The 24648-nt window shown below is 41.2% G+C and overlaps 1 protein-coding gene and 1 long non-coding RNA gene across 6 annotated transcripts in view; one reads left to right on the forward strand and one right to left on the reverse strand.

Annotated features, from left to right (window-relative positions):
- The window catches only part of PSD3 (pleckstrin and Sec7 domain containing 3), a 713864-nt gene that overhangs the window by 560536 nt on the left and 128680 nt on the right, over positions 1-24648 (reverse strand). The gene's annotated exons all lie outside the window — the stretch shown is intronic.
- LOC134731055 (uncharacterized) lies at positions 156-23996 on the forward strand. The gene is made up of 3 exons (XR_010113117.1): positions 156-305; positions 3862-4084; positions 23195-23996. It is a non-coding gene; the product is annotated as an uncharacterized LOC134731055 (long non-coding RNA).

The following is a 24648-nucleotide window of genomic DNA, read 5'->3' on the forward strand; positions in this document are numbered from 1 at the left end:
GATTCATAAACTATGAATGCAAACAACAGATCATTAAAAGTATACTTTATTTGTGCTAGTGATTTCTTCTCATCACTTCAACAGAGAAAAAGAACATTCTAGAATCCTAACAATGGTGGCAAGGGGTGTGGGCACAGCGTTGTTAGGAGGGGGAGACACCAGAGCACCAACTTCTCTCACTTAAACCTTATGACAACCTTAAGAAGTAGGCAGCATGATCCCCTTCTTGGAAATGCAGAAAGAGAGAATGGGGGAGATTGAGAGGCTTGCAGAATGTGACATCATTAGGGAGAACAGTGGTTGAGGTGGGTATACAGGTCTGGCTCTTTCCTCTCCTCTCTATGACCAGTGGACTTAATATAAACAGCATGTCCAGCCTGACTGTACTTCCTGGCCTCAATACCCAGGTTCCCAAGAAAGATCCACCCACCCCCCACGAGCTCCCTTTGCTCATCAGGGAGCTTTACCATCTCTAATGTTGTTTCCCTAATGTTTTTAAGAACTTGTGTGATTCAAGATTGTATAAAAAAGGTACTTTACCAAGACCATTGATTGAAGTGAAGAAAAACAGTGATCTCAAAGGAATGATGATTCCAGAGAACAAGTGTTAGAGGCTTAAGACCCAGGAAATCCCAAGGATTCCTGAAAATATTCTATTCAGAGTTTTAGATCAAAGGAGGCACAACCTGCCTCCCAATTCTCATTCATTCTCTCAGATGGTGGAGTCCACCACTGTCTGTCCTTGGCATTTATTTGCAGAGCTCTTTGGAGTCACTGTGCCCAATTTGGTTGTGATCTGGAGGGCATTCACAGCTGATAGGAAGAAAAAAAATGTGGTAATCTTAGCCATTTACTGCTGTAAGAATTGTGTTTGGAAAATGACCTGCATTCTTAAGTCAAGAAAAAGTGAGAGACAAGGTACAGCTGGAATGGGACACAGGACCGAGGGAGAGTTTGGCGGAACTGAAACCTGAATAGCTAGGAAGGTATGAGCGTGTTAAGGGAGTGTGTGTCAAGGGCATAGATGAGGTGACTGAGCTGAGAGATGACCTAGGAGAATCAGAGCAATGGTAAGAACTAGCACTGACCATCCCTACTCATGCTTTAACAAATAAAGCTTCAAGATGTTCTAGGATGTTCTATCTACTGGTTAGAAATACATCTTCAGAGTCAGAGCTTTAGTTTTTTCCATTATTATAAGGAAATTTCTGTCCATGTGAGCTTCATGTAATATTGGTATTGACAATGATGATGATGATTATAGCTACTGTCTTAGTCCATTCAGGTTGCTACATAACAAAATAATATAGACTTGGTGACTTACAAACAACAGAAATTGATTTCTCACAGTTCTAGGGGATGGGAAGTCCAAGATTAAGGTCTCAGCAGATTTGGGGTCTGGTGAGGGCTGCTTCCTCTTAGACAGTGGTCTTCTTACTCCAACCTCACTGGGTGGAAGGGGTGGAAGTTTTCTCTGGAGTCTCTTTTATAAGGGAACTAATCTCATTCATGAGTGCTCTGCCCCCGTGACCCATCACCTCCCAAAGTCTCCATATCCTAATATCATCCCCTGGAGAGGTGAAGATTTCAACATTTTACATTCGTCATTTCTAATCTTTAGAACAAAGTAAATATTAGAATCTCTGTCTCAAAGACATGGACACAAGTCTGCAGAAGTGAAACTCTTTCCCTGAAGTGACAGCAATGGAGTGGATGCGGGTCCATGTTGTTCAGGCTCCAAAGTCCACGCTGTTTCCATGATGCCAGGCTGCTTCCTAATTAGTATATTTAGGAGATAACTGTATTTTAAAGATAAAGACCTGAGATTTGGAGAGGGGAAGAAAAGAAGAAAACATTTTCACCTCCTCTCCAGGAACCAGGGCCCGTCATCCCCTCAACCTCTTAAACTCGTGCTTTTTCCAAACTGAGTCCCTGGTGACCATTTTTTGCCTCTCCCTGAAAAGCAAGCCCAGTTCATTTCTTCAGAAGATGACACTGTGTCAGATATTTCCCCTTGTGATGATTATTTCTGGAAGAACCAGATGGGAAAGCTTGGGAAACATTCTAATTAGAAAGAGTCTTTCATTTCCATCCTGTTTCTATTTCCCTTCCAGCCCCCACCCCCATCCCATGCACACATTGGCACGTTCTGAGCACTTCTTTGTATTTCAGGTCGATATGTGCCTACCCTGGCAGCTGATCACACAGGCAGACTGCTTTTGAAGTAAATGGAAAGACTGCCCAAACAGACAAGAGTACTGAGCCACGGGGAGTTTGAATGCCCTGTTCTGTGTCAAGCCCAGACGGCCGGTTCTCTTATTCATGGTTACTGAAGCCCTTTATGCTAAAGAGTGCTGGGCAGTGAGAGACAGGGTCCTTTAGCCAGGCAGGGCTCAGGTTCCACACCATGAAGTGAGTTGGAAGCTGCGGTAGATGCCATTTGAGTGTGAGGAGTGAGGTGTGGGGTGGCTGTGCACTAAGCCACCCAGGCAGGAGCCAGGGGCTGTACCTCCTCCCCTTAACCTCTCATTGCTCCTCAGTGAGGTCATCCTCACAGTGTTGTGCATTTACTGGAAGCAGCCTTCACAAAACCTTGATTAGATGAATAGGAATTACTTCTAAGAGCACATTTTCTAAGTAGTCAGTTCATGTCTGTTGACCTCGGTAATGGCTGCAGTTGTATCTAGTTAGTGCCCCTGTGAGACAAGCAGTTCCCATTGGCTACTCAATTTCATCCTCCCCGGGCTACAGCGATGAAGTAACTGAGGCCTGAGAGCTGAAGCAACTTGCCCAAGGTCACTAACAAGAGGCAAAGCCAGTTCTTGAACCTTTTTTTGTCCTAACTCCAACCTGGGGCTCTGAAGTCCTGCCGCTCCACTGGAAGGGCCCTCAGTGCCGTCCATGCCCAGGGCGGGGCACTCAGGCTGGGTGGGGATGCAGTCACCCCGAGTAGGCCCGTGATCTGCTTCACCTCTGCCTGGCAGAACTGGAGGTATGGACAACCTTGGCAGGGTATGAGTGGGATAGGAGCACATGTGCTCAGCTCACATGCTCTATGCCTTTCAGAAGCAAATCTCGCAATAGTGGAAGGATGGCCTTATTTATCTTAAAAAGTCACACCAAGTAGATGAAGTGTGACACGTAGTGGGAGGAAAGCAACAATTAAAAGTACAACCATGGCTGGGCACAGTGGTTCATATCTATCATCCCCACACTCTGGGAGGCCAAGGTAGATGGATCACTTGAGTCCAGGAGTTTGAGATCAGCCTGGCTGGCCGACATGATAAAACCCCATCTCTACAAAAACAACACAAAACAAAAATTAGCATTAGCCACGTGTGGTGGAGCATGCCTATAGTCCCAGCTATTTGGGAGGCTGAGATGAGAGGATTGCTTGAGCCTGGAAGTTCCAGGCTGCAGCAAGCTGTAATTGCGCCACTGCAATCCAGCCTGGATGACAGGAGACCCTGTCTCAAAACACACACACAAAAAATAAAAAAGCAACTGTTTGAAGCATAAGGCTTTTCTTTAGGTCTTCTTGATGGCAAATGACTGCTTATTCCCTTGAGCACATACATGCAGTTGAGCTTGTTTTTCAACCTGTCTTCCTTCCCCTCTAGTGAAAAAGCCGTGTAAGTAGGAGAGGAAAGGGTCCTTCCTCTCTGGGAAATGCACCCATCAGAGTGCCATAGAACCAAGAGTTCTACCCTTACAGATTAATTTTTCTGGGTTAAGCATTGTCTTGGGGGGTAAGAGTAAATTCTCCTTTAAAATATTAGCTACTCTGGGAGGAGAAAACCCTCTATCCCTAATATCATGCTTCAAGTGGTTTTCTGAGACTGCTTCCTCCTATACTGCCAGGTCCAGCAGCTCCTGCAGATGGGTGGTGGTGGAAGGAGGAGAGAATGGGCCACAGGCAGGCCAAGGGCAAGCTTAGCAGCACTCAACAGCCTCCATGAACTCAACAGAAGTCAAGAACGCACGCAGCTCATGATGAAGACCTGCAGCGGCCCAGGTTTACCAAGCTCATTCACAGTTGCAGTTGGAGAATTCGTCTTTGGTCATTGTCTACTTTGGAAATACGGTAAATAATGTAACAATGTTTTTAAAAACAAGCTTCATCCCTTCCAGATCTTTTTTATAGCAAATATTTGCATCTAAAGGAAATATACTTGTGTGTGTACACACGTGACTGTGCTGTTTGTTTTCCACCCCGCAATAGGAAAAAAACAGTTCACATGCTTTAAAAAAGTCATCCAAGCAGAAAATTGGGAAGAGCAGCAGCTGTGAGAAGAGATGTGTGCAGGGGTTACAAATGATTTCTCATTAACTCCAGACGCTCTTGTTCCTGGTCACCACAGCCCCATCTGAGAGGCAGATGTGACAGCGCTGGCAGTGACAATGACAGAGGAAGAGATGGGAGGGAGAAAGGGTTAGCTTATTTGTTTTAAAAGAAGCTGCTCAAATGTTTTGAGTCCTTCCATGCCTCGTGAGTCACAAACCCACAGAATGGGCAGGGCTTGGCTTGAAATTGAGGACGGCCTGCCTCTGCCATTTCCTGAGCGGGTGATCTTAGGCAAGTCACTTGGAATCTCTAATGCTCATTTTCTCACTAATAAAATGATGATGATAATACAGTCTGCTTTACAGAACGGAAGCAAGAACTAAGCGAGATAGTATGTAAGAAAGCAATTTATAGAATGGAGATTACTATGTACAAGGGAGTTATTTTTCTGAACAAATGGCTTGACTCAAGGTCACTAAATATCCATGACAACATGCCCTTTAGGGTAATTCTGAGTAACATGAATCTTAAAGGATAATTAGGAATTGGGCAGTTAAAGAGGAGGAGAGAGAGCAGTTAGCTTTTGCATGAGCAAAACACACACACAAAGAAACCACGAGGCGTGTAATCTGCAGGGCAGGCTGGGGCATGCAGACGTGAGGGGTAGCGGGTGAGCAGGGGTGGGTAGATGAGCATCCAGGTGGTTTGGCTCAGCAGCAACTAAGTCTGAAGCAGACAGTGGCAGGAGCCTGATCCTAGAGGCATTATATACCTTCTCAGGAAGCTTGAATTTTATACCCTAGAATGATGTTGTATCTATTATGTTCAGTGAAACTTTAACAAACATATCTTTTCAAGAAAGTTTCTTTAGTCAAGCAAGTTCTAGAATGGTGATGTAAATAGTTAACCCTGTTTCTCTACTGCAGGACTAGTTGGAGCCTTTAGTATGCTAACATGAACCACAAGTCTTCAAGAAGGAAGTACCCTGGGATGTTTCTTCAAGACCTTTGAGCACAGGACTTTTTTTTTTTTTGAGACAGCATCTCACTCTGTTGCCCAGACTGGAGTGCAGTGGAGCAATCATCACTCACTGCAGCCTCGAACTCCTGGGCTCAAGCGATCCCCCCACCTCAGCCTCCTGAGTAGTTGAGACCACAGACATGTGCCATCACACCCAGTTCATTTTTTTAAAGAAGTGTTTTTGTAGAGACAGAGTCTCTTTCTATCGCCTAGGATGGTCTTGAACTCCTGGGCTCAAGCAATGCCCCTGCCTGGACCTCCCGAGGTGCTGGGATTACAGGTGTGAGCCCCCAGGCCTGGCCAGGACCTTTTGTTGGTCCTCACTCCCTCTTGCCCTCCCACTGCTCCAGGATTTCCATGTTCTTACTCCACAACCTGGGGAATGCTAGGACCATGAGGGGCCATCAGTGAGCTCACTACAAGTCTGTGCTCGTAAACGCCACTGTGGATTCGCCAGCTTTTCCTGATTTCCCATGCGCCTGCCAAAGACACCCTTCCCCAGCTCCTCTTCACACAGTCTACTGCTTCTTCCTCTCCATGGATGAACTCACCACTTCCCCAGTAGAAAGGGTGACATCCAAGCTGTGGGCCAGCCTTCTGCTCCACTCCAACACACCTACATCTACAGACTCTGTCTTTGCCAGTCCCTGAGATGTTGGTCCTCCTTTCTAAAGTGAAAGCCATATTCTAGTCTAAGATGAGAATAATTGTCAGAGAAGTGAAGCTACCTGTTCAAGGTTGGAGAGTTAGTAAGAGGCAGAGCTTTGGCTAGCATTCAAGTCCCCTGAAACGTGGATGAGGACCCCTTTCCTTGGCTCGTCACTATCTGTATCTTCCATTCTGTAGTCTTAATCCAAGAGCTTCAAGTACATGACAGATGAATGTCATTAACACATTTTTAAAATACTGGCATAGAATCACTTAAACACATTGTGAATGCCTATTGGCTTTAATCTGTCAAGTTTCTTTTACTTGAATTATTTTTGTCCTTTCTTTTCATTACACTATTTCTTTTTGTTTGTTTGTTTTGCTTTGAGGCAGGGTCTCGCTCTGTTGTCCAGGCTGGAGTGCAGTGGCATGATCATGGCTCACTGCAGCCTCAACCTGCCAGGCTCAAGCAATCCTTCTACCTCAGTCTCCCAAGTAGCTAGGACCACGGGTGTGTGCTACTACATCCAGCTAATTTTTTTTTAAATTTCTTGGTAGAGAAGGAGTCTTTCTGTGTTGCCCAGGCTAGCCTGGAACTCCTGGGCTCAAGCAATCCTGCTTCAGCCTCTCAAAGTGCTGAGATTATAGGCGTGAGCCATCACACCCAGCCTGCACTGTTGCTTCATGACAAATCACTCCAGTCCTAGAACTACCTAGGGATTAATATAAAACCTTCTGTACTAACAGTGAAAACTGAAGTTAATGAAATTCAGCTGCTTTCACAGTAGTTTCCATTTTGTTTCCCCACATTTTCTCTGAGTTTCTACTGCGCTGGGGATGCCAACTGAGGGTGGGTGACAGTTGTGCTGGGTGACAATCAGGGAGGTTCCCCACCTGCAGAGCCTCTGAAGCAGGTACCTGAGTTGCAAGGGCATTTCAGCAGGTAGCGGACCCACTTTCACCCCTGTTATCTCTTCATGCGTTACTGACATGGAACCAAACGCATCCACTGGTTCGCGCCACTGAAAATGTTTGGATTTAGAGACAGCATCTGAAAAAACGTCTCTCCAAAGCCCTTTGCTTTAAAGAAGGTCTCTTGGCATAAAGTCAACACCTTTCTTTCTCCATTGCCTATTTCTCCTGGTGTTTAGAGTAAAACTGTTCTTTGCCTCTTTCTTTGTTTCCCGAGTACTTTGGGTAGAATTAGTTTTTGTTTGGTTTGTGTTAAACCCATCTTTAAAACCTGTATGGCTATTTTCTAAGTTTTCAAAACTCATCCACTACTTTAATCACATTTTCCAGGCACTATTTCAATCCAGATAATTTGAAGGCACCAGGCTTCAGAACTCAGAGCTGGCACACACATGACCTGAGAAGAGGGCTTGCTCACCAAGTTTACAGCAAACAGATTTGGAAGGAGTGAACGGCTGATTGTGTTTAAAAATAGTCAGTTGAATATGGGAGGCTTTTTCCAGTTACTGTGGAGAGACGCTTTTAGGCCTGATTAGCCCCCAAACAACAAACTATAAATGCTTTACAGCTTGTGGGAATACATATATTCTGAGATAACCTGGGACATTCATTCCAAAGCTATAATAATATGGACACAACAAACGTCAGGCTGAATTATTAAATGAAGTCTAATAATGTTAATTATTAATAAAATATTACTATATATAACTTTTATAGTTATATATAGTACTACTTTTATATAATCTACACTTTTATATAATCCTCTTTCCTTCTCAGAATATATATATCTGCTGAATCATTTTATTTTTCCAGAGCCTTGCCTCCAGTTTTTTGTTTTTTTTTTTTTTTTTTTTGCTTGTTTATTTTTGAGACAAAGTCTCCCTTACTGTGTCACCGAGGCTGGAGTGCAGTGGTGTGATCTTGGCTCACTAGAACCTCCTCCTCCCAGGCTCAAGCGACTCTCCTGCCTCAGCCTCCTGAGTGGCTGGGATTACAGGTGTGCACCACCATGCCCAGCTAAATTTTGTATTTTCAGTAGAGACAGGGTTTCACCATGTTGGCCAGGCTGGTCTCAAACTCTTGACCTCAAGTGATCTGCCTTCCTTGGCCTCCCAAAGTGCTGGGATTACAGGTATGAGCCATCGTGCCCAGCCACCTCCAATTTCTTTCTAATGTAATCTATCCCTTATATTGTTGCTAGGGATATTTGTCCATAACACAGATACAAGCAATTTGGTTTTTTTGGCTCAAAATATTTCATGTTTCTCTATATCCATTAAGTCTGAACTCTCCACTATGACATTCAGTACTCCCCACAATCTGGCCTCTCACTTTCTAGCTTTCTGTGCCTCTAGTAACACCTTACCATTTCAGCTACCTCCCTCTCAATAACGAACATCAGCAAATATTTAATAAGCATCTATATTACATGCCTTGAACTTTGCTAAGTGTCAGGTTAATGTTGGTGAATAAAAGAGTTATGTCTCCAGGTCTTGTGTAGCTTTCCATCGAGTCACTAAGGGAGAAGATTATATAATTAAAAAACAAACCAATTCATATGAATTCATTGTGAGAAGTGTCATGAAGCAGATGCCGTAACGGAGAATCACAGGGGAAAGGCACTTCACTAGGAATCAAGGAGGACTTCCCTAAAAAGATTACAAGGTGAAACATGGACTGTCATTCCAGGCAGAGGGACTAGCATGTGTGAAGTCTCTGATTCAGACCTGTCTGCAAGGTGGGCTATGTAAAGTGAATATTCACAGCAGAGGACAGTATGACGGGAACATCTCGGGGCAAGGGGCGTTATGCAGCCTACCACAGTCACTGACTAGAAAACTCACTGTTAGATTTGACATCCTGGGGTACATTGGGTTGAGAAATACAATTTTGGCAGAAAACAGTTTGGAGTTGGTTGAGGAATGAATGAGAAACCAAGGAATGAGAAACCAAGGAATAGAAGGATCATAGACAATCCTTTAGAGAAGTTCTGCTTTGATAGGTGATAGCTTAAGGGGCTTGGGGAGGGAGATACTAGAATGTGTGTCTATGCCAAGACTGATTGAGTAAAGAGAGGGAGATTGATTCTGCAGGAGAACTGGAAGTTGAGCTTACCAGAGAAGTAGAAGACCACTGACAAGCAATTGAGAGCTCATTCGAAGTCTAAAGTCATTAATTTGGAATGAAAGAAATAATATAACTTTCTGCAGTTGTGCTCATGCACAGAGAAAGAAGGCTGAGTTTATCCATGAAGCTATGGAAGATAAAGGAATTTATGGTCTTCGTAAAAAGTAACTAGAATGGTGGAATATAGAATTGAAACTAGGCAAGAAAGGAGGCATTTATAAGGATATCGATGAACAGTGAGAAAGTGAGAGAATGGATGGAGTGGAGGCCATGAAGAAACTGAAGGACTTTTCTAGTAGGGATACTTGAACAAATAAACTAGAAGGTTATGGAATGGCCCAAGAGCTTGATGTTGGCCTTCAAGATTTTAGAGGTTGTACAATGGTCCAGTGGGCAACTATTGGAGTGCGTGACTGAAGTAGACAGAAATAAAAGATCCCTAGAGATAAGGAGGTGAAGAAACTGAGATGCCAGGGGACTGAAATGGCCTTTCCTGGGAATACTGAGGTTACAAAGAGTGATGACAGAATTTGAGGTGGAGAGGAAGACAGAGAACCAGAAACTAAAATCTTCAGTGAATAAAGAGGAGTGGTGGGGAGACGGTGGGAACAAATGAGATGGTGTATCCAAGTCACACAAACCCAAAAGGGCAAAGTTTCTGCAGGAAAAGGGGGACAATGGTCTGGTGGTGACAGAGGAAAGGAAGGAAAACACCCACCTTACATGGTTACTTGGAGTATGGGAAATAAAACAGCCTTTGGTGGCCATGGGAGAAGTGGTTTCAGAAAACCACCGCATTTCAGAATGGAGATGAAGAGAATGTTACAAGCGGAGGCTGTGAGATGGAAACATTTTATGGTGGAAGAGAAGGAGAACTTGGTTGAAGAGGAGTAAACAGAGATGTATGAGAGTGAGAGCTCTGTTGACGGTGGATGATGGGATGCTGGGACCTCTTCCATGGTTGAGGCAAACGGAGATTTGCACAGTGAGATTTGGCTTGATGGCCTCTTACAGGAGTCTTGGTTCTGGTGGTCTGGGACCACAGTCCTGCCCATGTGGTCCAGGGTGGCAGCTCCCCTGGGACACCCTGCATGAACGTCTTCCTGCTGGATCCGTGTCCTCGCAGACCTCCAACACATTCTAGATTTTCCCCTTTCTGAGCTTGGCCCCCAGTGCTCCTCCATGTAAGATGCTCTTACCCGCTAGTGATACCTAATTTAGTCTCATCTGTCTTTAATGCCTGACACGAATGTCACTCTTTCTGCAACATCCTGCAAGATCCTTTCAATCAAGAGACCACTGCTCCCGCTTCTGAATTTATGTAAGTGGAGTGGGATACGCAATTCAAAATGGGATGTTTTAAGACATATTTTTCCCTCTTCAGCAGAAAACTTTTTTTATGTGCATTTTTGAGGCAGGAGGTATATGCTGAAGGGAGGTCCCTGTAGTTAGTTCTAAGGACCCCCAAACCTCCCTTCCAGGAAGGCTAAACAGGATTTTTATTGTGTTGCCAAGGGTTTGGGCTCTAATTTTTGTCTTTCTTTTCTTTTTCTTTTCTTTTCTTCTCTTCTCTTCTCTTTTCCCTCCCTTTCTTTCTTTTCTTTCTTTCTTTCTCTTTTCCTTCCTTCCTTCCTTCTTTCTTTTCTTTCTTTCTTTCTTTCTTTCTTTCTTTCTTTCTTTCTTTCTTTCTTTCTTTCTTTCTTTCTTTCTTCTTTCTTTCTCTTTTCCTTCCTTCCTTCCTCTTTCTTTCTTTTCTTTCTTTCTTTCTTTCTTTCTTTCTTTCTTTCTCTCTCTCTCTCTTTCTTTCTTTCTTTCCTTCTTTCTTTCGGGTCTTGCTCTATTGCTCAGGCTGGAGTGCTGTGGTGCAATCACAGCTCACTGCAGCCTTGAACTCCTGGGCTCACATGATCCTCCTGCCTCGGCCTCAAAGCAGGGGGCTGTAATTTGAGGGACCCCTGAATTCCTGATTAGGAAAGAGACAGAGAATGAGGCTTTGGTGAAGGAAGGCTAAACAGGGTGTGGGTAGAAGCTGTTTGCGGGGAATCTGAGAAGACTACAGGAAATCGGCAGAAGGGATCTGAGCTTGGAATGTTCAGACGCCAGGGGCCATCCAGGGGGCCATAGAAGCCCATTCTTAGAAAGTACTAGGGTGAGGGAAAAGAAGCAGGGACTGTACAAAACCAGAACCCAGATCCGAGGCCTGACTTTAGTCTTCTCCTGAGTGAACATCACTCATCTGTACCAGAACCCTCACCTGTCCACAGATAGTGCCTTGCAAGACTTGCAGTTTCTGGCTCAGTTGCTTTCCAGTCCCTAGCAAGAAGCCTTGTGCATATGTGGTAGATGCTCAAATAAGTTTATTAAGTTAACGGACTATCTTCTGAGATAAGCAAATGTGTTCGTCCATCCTTGCATTGCTCTAAAGAAATAAGTGAGACTGGGTAATTTATAAAGAAAAGAGGTTTGATTGGCTCATGGTTCTGTGGGCTGTATGGGAAGCATAGTGGCTTCTGCTTGGCTTCTGGGGAGGCCTCAGGAGACTTACAATTATGTTGGAAGATGAAGCGGGAGCAGGCACCTCACACAGGGAAAGCAGGAGCCAGGCAGGGGGAAGTGCCACACATTTTTAAACGACCAGATCTCACAAAGACTCACTATCCTGAGAACAGCACCAAGGGAAGTGGCGCTAAACCATTCGTGAGAAATATGCCCCGGGATCCAGTCACTCCCCACCAGGCCCCACCTCCAACATTAGGGATAATATTTCAATAGGAGATTTGGGCGGGGACACACACCCAGACTATATCAGTAGGTTAATCACCTCAACCTTGTTATACTTTAGAATCTCCAGGACTAACTTCATACATTACTCCTGGAGATTCTGAAGTACAACAAGGTTAAGGTGATTTCTTTGTATTTACTTAAAAAGCACCTGACAGAGGAAGTAAGAATTCAGGCTACTTCATGTATGGGTATCTTTGCCATTTGTTTTAGCCTCAGCTGTGTAGCTCCCCTGAAGGAACAGAATGAGAGTCTGCCACTAAGGTGACAACTTGCAGAAAAGAAAGGCAAGATTCTATGAATCCATAGTAACATTTTCCCTTTGCAAAGAGCTTGCATAAACAAGGCCATTTAAAAATAGTCTTCTGATATGAACTCTACAATAACCATAGTGTACAAAAATTAGAGTCCATATGGACGCGACCTGGGAGACAATATGCAAAAATTAAAGTCGTTGTAGAGTTAGGTTGAGATGATGAGTAATGGCCCCTGACCTTTCTTCAATCACTAGTTCACTATTTTTATACTACATTTTCAATACAAATGCTTCAGAAAATTCTCCACTTTAGAATAAGACACCTTGTTATGTAAAGTCATCATAATAACTTTATAATAATAGCATTCATTTAATTGCTGTTAAAAAGAATCACAGATAAAAAGTATTTTCTCAGCTCTGCCCCTGGAACACAGACAGAATGCTCTTTAGGGCAGAGCAGCATCAGAAGCCCTCCCACGGTGGGGGACATTCCAGTTGGCATCCAAAAGGCCCTAAGTATTAACTGGGGGACTTTAGGGTTGAATGCCACAGCTGCAGGTGCCTTTTGTCAAAATGCAGTGAGTAGGAAGCTGAAGAAATGACTAAGGAGCAGAACTGTGGAAAATGGGAGGGAGGTGAAGTCTGTGATATTAGTTTCAGATCATCGTCATCAAACCCTACCCACTGCCAGTCTCCCACTGCCAGTCTCCCCCTTCCCAGTGCTCATCAGCTGTCACCCTGATACCTCCAGCTGGCAGTTCCTGAGTAAATTCTGAGTACAGCAGATGAGATCTCAGGACACTCAGATCCATCAGTTGCATGCCCTTGAATTAGACTTGCTGCCGTAGGCTGCAAGGTTTGGAGGGCCTGAGGCATCATGTCCCCCACATCAGAGCATTCTCCTGAGTCCTGCACGTAGAAGAAGTTTATTCAAAGTTAAGCCTGATCAAATTAACTTCTGCTCTTAGAAGTCAGGTTAGTGGTTTCCTTGAGGATGGATGGGTGGCAGAAGAAAGAAGGAATTCCTGGAGTGGTAGTAAGTTTTTCTTTCTTGATCAGGGTGTTACTTGCATATGTTCACTTTTTGCAAATTCATTGAGCTGTTGTACATTTATTCTATGTACATTTTTTCTTTAATGTGTTATAATTTAATAAAAAGTTAAAGGAAGAAGAGAGGAGAGAGAGGGGAAGAAGGAAGGAAGAAAGAGAAGCTCGATGATAAAACTAGATCGAGGAGCTTGAGCCTGATTCTATATGCAATTGAGTGCCACTCTAGGTTGTTTAGCCGAGTATGACATGATAGTTGCATTACTATAGGAAGATTAATTTTACCGTGGAGAGCAGTTTAAATGGGATGAAACTGAAGGCAAGAAAATGAGGGAAGATTTACAGTGACCTAAGTCTGCATGATGAGGGCTGAGACTAGACTGGGAGGATGGTGATGATAGTTAGAAGGGTAGTGAGGGACATTCACCACATAAAGAGACAGTTTTCACATAAGCTATTACACAAGTGAGCCGACATTCAGCACACACTACAGGTTGTTTACATATATAATATTTAATATCGTGTTGCATACTCACTTTGCTTAAATTGTAATAAGAAATCTTGCTGTTATCAGTTGGCATAGACAACTCACATAGACTCAAGTCCATGGCTGAGGGCTACAGCTCTGGGTCTAACTAGTCTCTATTCTCAGATATGGACCATTTGTCAGGAGGCAAGAGCAAGGGCCTAGGAGTGACTCTAGCACAGACTAACCAAATGATTGGCAACAAGAGCCTTGCTTTTTTGCTTTGTTACGGTTAGGTTTGGTTTTAATGCATCAGGATAATACTGGTGTCAAATGCTTAGCTTGCCAGATCAAACTACTACACTTTCTGGGAACTGTTCAAAAGATTAATACAATGGCTATATGTTTGAGATTAAAGAGGCAATTGCTTTCTGCAGCCTATAAAGAAGATTTTAAAAGACGAGATCGAACAGATTGATGCGTATCCTTCTGCAAAACAATATGAAAAATATATTGGCACAGGGCCCTTAGTACAACTTAGATTTATGCAAAACTTTCATTTTTCACAATCCAAAATTAACAAACTCAGAATGACACAAATGTGTTGAAATGCAATGCAAACTAAACATTTTAGTACATCGTCCAACAGTTCAACAGAATGTTGATATTTAAATTCACAATTAGGCACCTCATTTAATTTCTGCATGATGATCCAATGGGCAGAAAAAGATGAATTGCTGACACACTGACTTTTTTTGAACTCCCAAAAGGGAAACAAAAGTTTGCAGTCAGAGACGAGTGAGGAGTTCATCTGGTTCATTAGTTTGCATAAATCTGTAATTATGTACAAAAATAATTTGTATGTACTGTGCTAACTGTATGATTATTATTATTTAGCTTTGCTCTGATGCCAATCATTGAAACATAATCCAGTTTTATTAAGTTCCTCAGAGCCTTGGAGAATGTTAGTTACAAGCCCGTTCTCTGCTCATTAGCGCTGACCTTTATGGTTTGTTTATTTGGAATTTTTAAAAAGTTTTTTTGGCCTCCTGCCCCTAAGTTAACTCGCCTTTGTTTAATAATCTATACTGTCATTATGCCCTCTTGACCCAGAAAAGAGGCAGATGAATGGGAGTACCGATGCCAGCTTTACAGCTTCTGCACACTGGCAATGTGCCTGAATTCCTATCATTTGTCTCTGATTTCTTTTGAAACAAAGGGAGCGAAGAGAAAGAGAAGAACAGGTATTCAAGGTCTTTGTGGACTCATAATTAAGCACTGTTATATAATGTGATTAAATAGCACAGGGCATATAGTAAGTCCAATGTCAATATCATTTATTATCATTGTTGTTGATGGTGTTGTCTCTTCACATTTTTGAGCACCTCCACTTCAGTCTTGTGCCCCATCTTGAGGCTTTGTTCAAAGGTCTTGTACCCCCAAATCTAAGGCCTACCCAACAGAGCAGCTGTTTTCTTTCTACCCTCTTCAAAAGGAACAAGAAAATGATCAGACAAAATGATCAGCCAGATAGGTGGAGCTATGTGAAGACACGCTAAAAGGGAAGAACACTTCAGCCTGCAAGATGTCCAAACAGCATCATGTTCAAAATCTATCAAATCTGAATGGCATGCGTAAGCTGAATATGGGTAGTCCCTAAATCTACAGGTATTCAGATGACAAGTGGACTGTGAAGTTTAATGATTGAGAGCTTAAGACAAAATGAATTTTTTATTTCACACAGTAGGTGATAAACTTAATAAATTAATTACTGAAATGGTCACATAGGAAATATACCTTTTTTTAATTAAAAAAAATTTTTAGAGATAAGGTCTTACTCTGTGGCCAAGGCTGGAGTACAGTGGCGTGATCATCGTTCACTACAACCTCAAGCTTCTGGGCTCAAGCAATCCTCCTGCCTCAGCCTCTCGAGTAGCTGGGACTACAAGCATGAACTACCACACCTGGCTAATTAAAATTTTTTTTCTAGAAACAGGGTCTTGCTATGTTGCCAAGGCTGGTCCTCGAACTCCTGGCCTCAAGCAATCCTCCTGCCTCAGCCTCCCAAACTGTTGGGATTACAGGCATGAGCCACAGTGCCCATAGGAAATATAATTGAATTGTAAAAAGGTCAGAAACATTTAACAATCATTCTCTAAGTATCTATTATGAAATGATGCAAACTACTAGCCAGGGATGGTGACATGTCCCTATGGTTTCAGCTACTCAGGAGGCTGAGGCTGGAGGATCACTTGAAGCCAGGAGTTCGAAACCAGCCTGGGCAACACAGCAAGAGCCCATCTCTACAAAAAATACAAAAATCAGCCAGGCATGGTAGTGTGCACCTACGGGCTCAGTTACTTGGGAAGTTGAGGTGGGACGACTGCTTGAGCCCAGGAGGTCGAGGCTGCAGTGAGCTATGATTGTACCACTGCACTCCAACCCGGGCAACAAAGCAAGAAAGTGAGACATTACCTCAAATTAAAAAACAAAAACTACCTAAAAATTTGGGAAATGATTATATTTTAAATAATTATATTATATTTAAAAGAGAATATATTTTAAGAGAAAAAAACAATTAAAATTAAATGTATATCACAAATACAGTAATACAAAAATATGGAAGCTTGCAACAAAAGAATTTATTAAAATGAAAGTAATTCTGGTAGGATTGGGGGCAGTTTTCCTCACTCAAAGAGTTATTTAATATGATTTTGCTTTAAATTAACATTTTTCCATTTTACCTTTTTCTATGCTTTTATTTCGACCTTTTGATGTTATGTTTTAGGTGTGTCTCATAAATAGCGTATAGCTGGAATTGTTTCCTCAGTGGTGACAATCTCCCTCTCTCATGGTTTACTTTGCTTTTAACTTGTAAAATGATATAATTTACATTCATTGTGCTTATTGATATAGTTAGACTTGTTTATAACACATTAACTGATTATTTTCATTTGTCCTACTTTTTCCGCGCCTCTTTTGTCATCTTCCTTGCATTTAAAAAAAATTTAACAAGGTTTTTATTTATTTATTTTTATCCCCTGGCTTCTTTTTTTTTCTTTTGGTTTGGAAGCTAAATATTCTATTGTTATTCTTCTGTTACTTTCCTTGAAATTTAAGTAAAAAAAGCCCAAGTGTAATCAATATCTTAGTCTTTTTCTCAAACTAAAATAACCTTGGAATACCTTATTCCACAATTAGACATCATAATTTTTTATTATAAACAACATGCTTTCTTTTTTCTTTTTTTAAGAGATGAGGTCTCACTCTGTTGCCCAGGTTAGAGGGCAGTGGTGGAGGGTCTTGCAGCTGCGGTTGCTCACTGCAACTTCAGCCTCCAACTCCCGGGCTGAAACAGTCCTCCAGCCTCAGCCTCCTGAGTAGCTAGAACTACAGGCATGAATCACCAAACCTGGCTAATTTTTTAAATTCTGTAGAGATGGGGTCTCACTACATTGCCCACACTGGTTTTGAACTCCTGGGCTCAGGCATTTCTGCTACCTTTGCCTCCTAAGTTGCTGGGATTTACAGGCATGAGCCACCATGGCTTGGCCAATAAACTACATATTTTCTAATATATTTGCTCACCATTCCTTCTTGCATATCATACAATCCTTCTAAAATCATTTCTCTTTATCTTGAAGTAGAGTCTTCAAAAGTTTCTTTAGTAAAGGTCTGCTGGTGGCAACTTCCCCAGCCTTTCATTATCTAAAACGGTTGTTGTTTTACTCTCATTCTTGAAACAGTTTTTTCTGGGTTTTCATTCAGCTGTTGATGATATTGTTCCACAATATCTGACTTTGTCTTTTATTTTATAATATCTTATTGATGCATAACAGGTACACATCATTCTGGCTTCCTTTCTGTGTGTGTTGACATGTCTTCCATGTTTCATTGTCATACCTCTGTAAGTGAGCCACCTTTTTTCTTTGGCTGCTTTTAAGATCTTCTCTTTGCTTTTAATATTTTGCAATTTCACTAGGGCTTATCTAGGTACAGTTGTATTTTTATTGATCTTGTTTGCTAAGTTTCTGTACATATACGTTTTTCATCAGAAACCCATTTTGCTTTTCAGTTACCACCTCTCTTCCGTTCTTTCTATTCTCTACCTCTGTGGCTCTGATTGATAATATGTATGGTAGAACTCATCATTCCATCCTCCATATTCCTTCCACATATTTCCTGTGTCTAGGCTGATATAGTCTCTCTTCAGTTGTCATTAATTCACTATTGAATCTGTTCATTGAGTTTTTATTTTAACAATTATATTTCTCACTTTTTTTCTACTCTGTGCTTATCCAATCCCTCCCTCCCTCCCTCCCTTTTTTCCTTCCTTCCTTCCCTCCTTCCCTTTTTTCCCTCCTTCCTTCCTTCCTTCCTTCCTTCCTTCCCTCCCTCCCTCCCTCCCCCTCTCTCTCTCTTTCTCCCTTTCTCTCTTCCTTGTTTTTGGTTGTTGTTTTAGTTTTGGGTTTTTGTTTGTTTGTTTGAGACAGGGTCTTCCTCTGTCACCCAGGCTGAAGTGCAGTAGCATGATCGTGGCTCACTGCAGCCTCAGCCTCCCAGACTCAAGCAATCCACTCACCTCAGCCTCCTGGATAGCTGGGACTACAGGTGTAAGCCACTATGCCTGGCTAATTTTTGTATTTTTTGTAGAGATGAGGGTCTTCCCATGTTGCTCAGGCTGGTCTTGAACTCCTGGCCTCAAGGGATCTGCCCGCCTCGGCCTCCCAAAGTGCTGAGGTTACAGGCATAATCCACTGTGCCTGGCTGTATTTTTTCATTTTTGAAAATTCCATTAGTCTCTTTTGTAAATCTACCTATCATTTGGTTTTTTGATCAAGTTGTTTATGATACCATTCTTTATTTCTACAAATACTTCCCACTTAATTATTTTATGTCCTTTAATAATTTTTAAAATCTGAACGCCTTGGGGTCTAAGTCTGTTTACTTCCTTCTTATTCATCAGTCTGACTTGTTTCTTTGTGTTTTTTGCTGATCTTTGATTGTGAACTCATATTTGCTTGATATTAATCCATGCAAATGATGCCGATTTCTAAAAAGAGAACTTGTGCCTGTTTTTGCTGCTACTGAAACGGGCGCTTTTAAAGTCCTCTTTGGAGTTCTCTGGTTTGCACCAGAATAGCAGGTTTAACTCACCCACCTGGTGCTGGCCTGACGCTTGAGCTCCTAATTGCAATGGCCTTTGCTCTCAGGGAAACACTCATGTCCCATTGCTGACTGTTCCCAGCTCCCGTTTCTGTTTTTACTTACTTTATAGTTGGGAGACAGAAATGGGGACTAGAAGCTGTGGGGGTAAGAAAGTCCTTGAAGATTTCCTTTACTTCTCCTGAGTCCTGCAGTATATTAAAAGCTGTAATTTGTATCAAAGGAGATATTTTTTAAATTTCTAAACTTCTTAAGCAATTAACATGGTGTTTGATACTGTACTTATTTAACAAATGAATAAGTAATTTTAAAAATGTATAAAAATAATAGCAATAACATTCATGGCGCATAGCCTTATGCCAGACCCTATGCCAGTTTTAATCTTCCCAACAATCTTACAAGGTCAATATAATTATTGTGATTTGTTTATTTTACAAATGGTAAATGGCTGTTATGACTTTAACCCAAATCTGTCTTGTTCCAAAGCCCATGCACATAATTGCTACGTATATTGTTTTGGCATAAATAAATGAATAAATATAAAATTTCACCATTAAATTAATAAATATTTCTTGAGGATTTATAAGTAAATAGTAATAAATTTATTATAAATAAATAGTAAAATATCTAAACATTGTTTTGTAAATACTGGGATATAGCAACGAACAAAAGAGAAAAATATTTCACCTATGTGGGGCTTACATTATAGTGGAAGGAAAAAGATACAACAAAAATATGTAAGCACATTTAATATATGAAATATGGAAGGAAGATTGAGTTTACCAAGAGCTGGGCGAGACTATTACTATTTTCCTTTAAGTGACCAGGGAAAACCTCATTGACAGGTGACATTTGAGCAGAATATATGAATGAATAAGTTTAAATTTTAGCTGTCTTGATACAACATGAGACACATTACATATAATTTAAACATAAAACAAAATTGGATTTTCTTTGATAAAAGTCATGTTCTCGAACAGTTATTTTTTTATTTTATTTTATTTTTTTGAGATGGCGTGTTGCTCCATCGCCCAGACTGGAATGCAGTGGTGGGATCTCGGCTGACTGCAACCTCCGCCTCCCAGGTTCAAACGATTCTCCAGCCTCAGCCTCCTGAGTAGCTGGGATTACACACATGCACCACCACGCCCAGCTAAGTTTTGTATTTTCAGTAGAGATGGGGTTTCACAATGTTGCCCAAGCTGGTTTCAAACTTCTGAGCTCAAAGTGATCTGCCCGTCTCGACCTCCCAAAGTGCTAGAATTACAGGCGTGAGCCAACACTCCCAGCCTCTAAGAGATTTTTGTTGTTGTTGTTGTTTGAGATGGAGTCTCACTCTGTTACCCAGGCTGGAGTGCAATGGCACAATCTCGGCTCACTGCAATCTCCGCCTCCTGGATTCAAGCGATTCTCCTGCCTTAGGCTCCCTAGCAGCTGGGATCACAGGCATCTGCCACCACGCCTGGCTAATTTTTCTATTTTTAGTAGAGACAGGGTTTCACCATGTTGACCAGGATGGTCTCGAACTACTGGCCTCAGGTGATCCACCCGCCTCAGCTTCCCAAAGTGTTGGGATTAGAGGCATGAACCACCAGGCCCAGCCAAGAATTATTTTTAATATTAACAATGTATTATACTATGCTTTCTATTTAAAATAATCAAATATCTTAGTATTATATTTTTTGACCTTATCTTGGAAAGCTAATGGGTGAAGTGTCAGAGTGAAATGGTTATTAACATGTGTTTGAATTCGGATGCATTTATACCTCCCTGTGTGATCTTTGGTGAGTTACTGTACCTTTTTGGTCTCAGTTTCTTAAAGTGGGAATAAAATACAATGTCTTCTTCACATGGTTATTGTGAGGATTAAACAAATCAATAAATGTAATACACTGAGAACAATGCCTATAATAAGTGCCAGCTGTTGTTATTATTATTCTCATTTTCTAGTTGAGTAATTCTAGACGCAGAATGATTGCTGAAAAACAAGACTGTAAAATGTAAATTCCCTGGTTTCAGCAGGGAAGAAGTCTAATTGCCTAAACAAGCTTAAAGTCTATTTTTGAATCATTTCAACATTCACTTCCTAGCATCTCTTTTCATGCATTGTGCTTTCGTTAGAGCAATTTAAGTTGCTACTAACAGGATTTCAGGGTTAAATTCAACAGAATATATATGATTCTGCAAATGTTTTTTCAAAAAGATAGATGGGCAAACCCTTTCTTATTGCAGTTTTCTCCCATTTTCTTGTTTGTTTTTCAATTTTTAATTATATTTTTTAAAATTTTTGTGGGTACATAGTAGGCATATATATTTACGGGTACATGAGATGTTTTGATACAGGCATACAATGTGAAATAAGCACATTGTGGAGAGTGGGGTATCCATTTTCTTAAGCATCTATCCTTTGAGTTACAAACAATTCAATTATGTTCTTTATTTTAAAATATACAATTAAGTTATTATTGACTATAGTCACGCTATTGTTCTGGCAAATCATCTCATTTATTCTTTTTATTTTTTTGTACCCATTAACCATCCCCACCTTCCCCCGCCCAACTCTCCAGTACCCATCCCAGCCTCTGGTAACTATCCCTCTACTCTCTATGTCCATGAGTTCAATTGATTTGATTTTTAGATCCCACAAATAAGTGAGAACATACAATGTTTGTCTTTCTGTGCCTGACTTATTTCACTTAACATAATGATCTCCAGTTCCATCCATGTTGTTGCAAATGACTGGATCCTATTCTTTTTTATGGCTGAGTAGTACTCCATTGTGTATACGTACCACATTTTCCTTATCCATTCATCTGTCGATGGTCACTTAGGTTGCTTCCAAATCTTAGCTATTGTAAACAGTGTTGCAACAAATATAGGAGTGCAGACATCTCTTCTATATACCGATTTCCTTTCTTTTGGGTATATACCCAGCAATGGGGTTGCTGGACCATATGGTAGCTCAATTTTTAGTTTTTTGAGGAAACTCCAAACTGTTCTCCATAGTGGCTGTACTAATTTACATTCCCACTTAGAGTGTACAAGGTTCCCTTTTTTCCACATTCTTGTCAGTATTTCTTATTGCTTGTCTTTTATAGTAAGCCATTTTAACTGGGATGAGATGATATCTCACTGTAGTTTTGATTTGCATTTCTCTGATGATCTCAGTGATGTTGAGCACCATTTCATATGCCTGTTTGCCATTTGTATTTCTAATTTTGAGAAATGTCTATTCATTATCTTTTGCCCATTTGTAAATTGAATTATTGGATTTTTTCCTATAGAGTTGTTTGAGCTCTGTATGTATTCTGGTTATTAATTCCTTGTCAGATGGGTAGTTTGCGAACATTTTCTCCCATTCTGTGGGTTGTCTCTTCACTTTGTTAACTGTATCCTTTGCTGGATACTTGATGTGATCCCACTTGCCTTGGTTCCTTGTGCTTGTGGAGTATTGCTCAAGAAGTCTTTGTCCAGACCAATGACCTGGAGATGTTTCCTGATGGTTTGTTGTAGTAGTTTCATAGTTTGAGGTCTTAGATTTACATCTTTAATCCATTTTGATTTGATTTTTGTATATGGTGAGACCTAGGGGTCTAGTTTCATTCTTTTGCACATGGATATCCAGCTTTCCCAGCATCATTTATTGAACAGACTGTCTTTTCCCCAGTGCATGTTCTTGGCATCTGTCAAAACTGAGTTCATTGTAGGTGTGTGGATTTGTTTCTTGGTTCTCTATTCTGTTCTATTGGTCTATGTGTCTGTTTTTAGTTTCCTCAAATTTTGGATTCAAATTGTGACTCCTATTTAACTAAGGAATGATGTACAATTCTCAGCACGAATCTAGTGTATTTTACTGATTTACAGGAAGTACTAAAAATAAAATTATTTTTACTAACGGATGGTCTTTATTTCACTTTATAATATATAGTAGAGTAAATATGAAAGAAATTTCAAAGTAGAGGCCATTCTTTTTCCAGAAGAATCACAGATCGCTGAGGATTTGGGCACCAGCTCTGCTTTCTAAACATTCACATTCCATGAACCTTCCAATAAGGTAGCTAATAGCTATACGTAGCTATTGAGCACATGGAATGGGCCTAGTACAAATTGAGATTATCTCTAAGTGTAAAATACACATTAGATTTCGAAGTCTTTGTATAAAAAATGAATATGTAAAATATTAATTTTTACATTAATTATATTTTGGGATCTTGATATTTTGGATATATTGGTTTAAAATATATTATTAAAATTAATTTTACTTGTTTCTTTTTACTTTTGTAAATGTAGCTATTAAAAACTTTTAAATGATAAATATGACTCACATTATATTTCTATAGAATGGCACTGGTCCACACAGCCTTAGTAAAACCTTCCTTTTTCTTTTCTTTTCCTCTCTCTCTCTTTTTTTTTTTTTTTAATATAGAGACAGGATCTCCCTCTGTTGTCCAGGCTGGTCTCAAACTCCTGCCTTCAAGCGACCTTCCTGCCTGGCCTCCCAAACTGTTGGAATTACAGACATGAGCCACTGCACCCACCCAGTAAATCCTTTCTGATACACCCTTAGTACTTCCAACTAAGTACCAGTCATCATTTTCCTTCATTTCATGGGTATGGGGACAAAGAAAATGGTATATTCAGTTCCCAAACTGTCATTTCTGCCAGTCCTACCTAAAAAATTGGTCCATAGCCAAAAAGATGGTCTTACTTCATTTTGACTACGTTTACTATGCTTAAGACAAGGTGTTAGTTATTTCAGTACCCAAAATAAAGCTTTTCAGAATTTGTTCATACTTTTTTTTTAAGAGATGGAGTCTAGCTCTGTCACGCAGGCAGGAGAGTAGTGGCGCTATCTCGGCTCACTGCAACTTCCGCCTCCCAGGCTCAAGCAATTCTCCTGCCTCAGCCTCCTAAGTAGCTGGAATTACAGGCATGCACCACCATGCCCAGCTAATTTTTGCATTTTAGTATAGACAGGGTTTCACCATGTTGCCCAGGCTGATCTTGAACTTCTGACCTCAGGTGATCCACCCGCCTTGGCCTCCCAAAGTGCTGGGTTTACAGGCGTGAGCCACTGTGCCCGGCCTTATTCATACTTTTAATTTCATTTAACTTGATTTGGGAGCACAAAGTTCAGTGGGATGAGAAAGAGAATAGAGAAGGAGAAAAGACAGGGACACCTCGCCTATTTAAATACACTAGGAAATTAAACAATTTTAAATCATCAGATTACCGAGGACTACTTAGATGCTAACATATAATTTAGGTAAAGGTGGATGATAGAGGAAAAGATTCCCCAGGGTAATTACTTGGTTACTCACATATTCACCATGATTCACCAAATCCCACAGTAATTACACTCCTTCTCTTGGGTGTGTTCCTAACAAGAATCTATTAATTTGACTAAACGTCAAATCCACGTCGTACAGGGCACAATGTCGGGGGCACCACATAGAGGTAGCGGCCTCCTGTTTGGCGCTGCTGTCTCTTGCCCATGCTCTATTGTGAAGGGTTGTGGGGGAGACAGAGGACAAAGAAGACACTGGAGAGGATTTTCCACCAACAGCCTAGGAAGGGATTTCCCTCTCTGCAGGAAGAAGAGGGCAGAGTCTCTTAAATCATCTTCGTGAAGTCCAAAACCCCTGGGAGTTTGAAACACACTTGACCCCATGAGTTTCAGATATAGGGTTGGAATCTTGCTGTGGGCTGCCACAGCTTGGGAGGCAAGGCAAGGAACTGGGCCCTTCATCTACTCACTTACGCTGCTCTGAGCCACTTTCCCAAAGGTTACTTTTTCCCTTCTGTGCTTTATTTGCTTATTCACACAATCATGCCCTAACTCGAAGACAACTCAGTGGGTGCTATAATGGTTGCCAGATA

This window comes from Pan paniscus, chromosome 7 (assembly GCF_029289425.2).
Source record: "Pan paniscus chromosome 7, NHGRI_mPanPan1-v2.0_pri, whole genome shotgun sequence".
NCBI classification, from domain to species: Eukaryota; Metazoa; Chordata; class Mammalia; order Primates; family Hominidae; genus Pan; species Pan paniscus.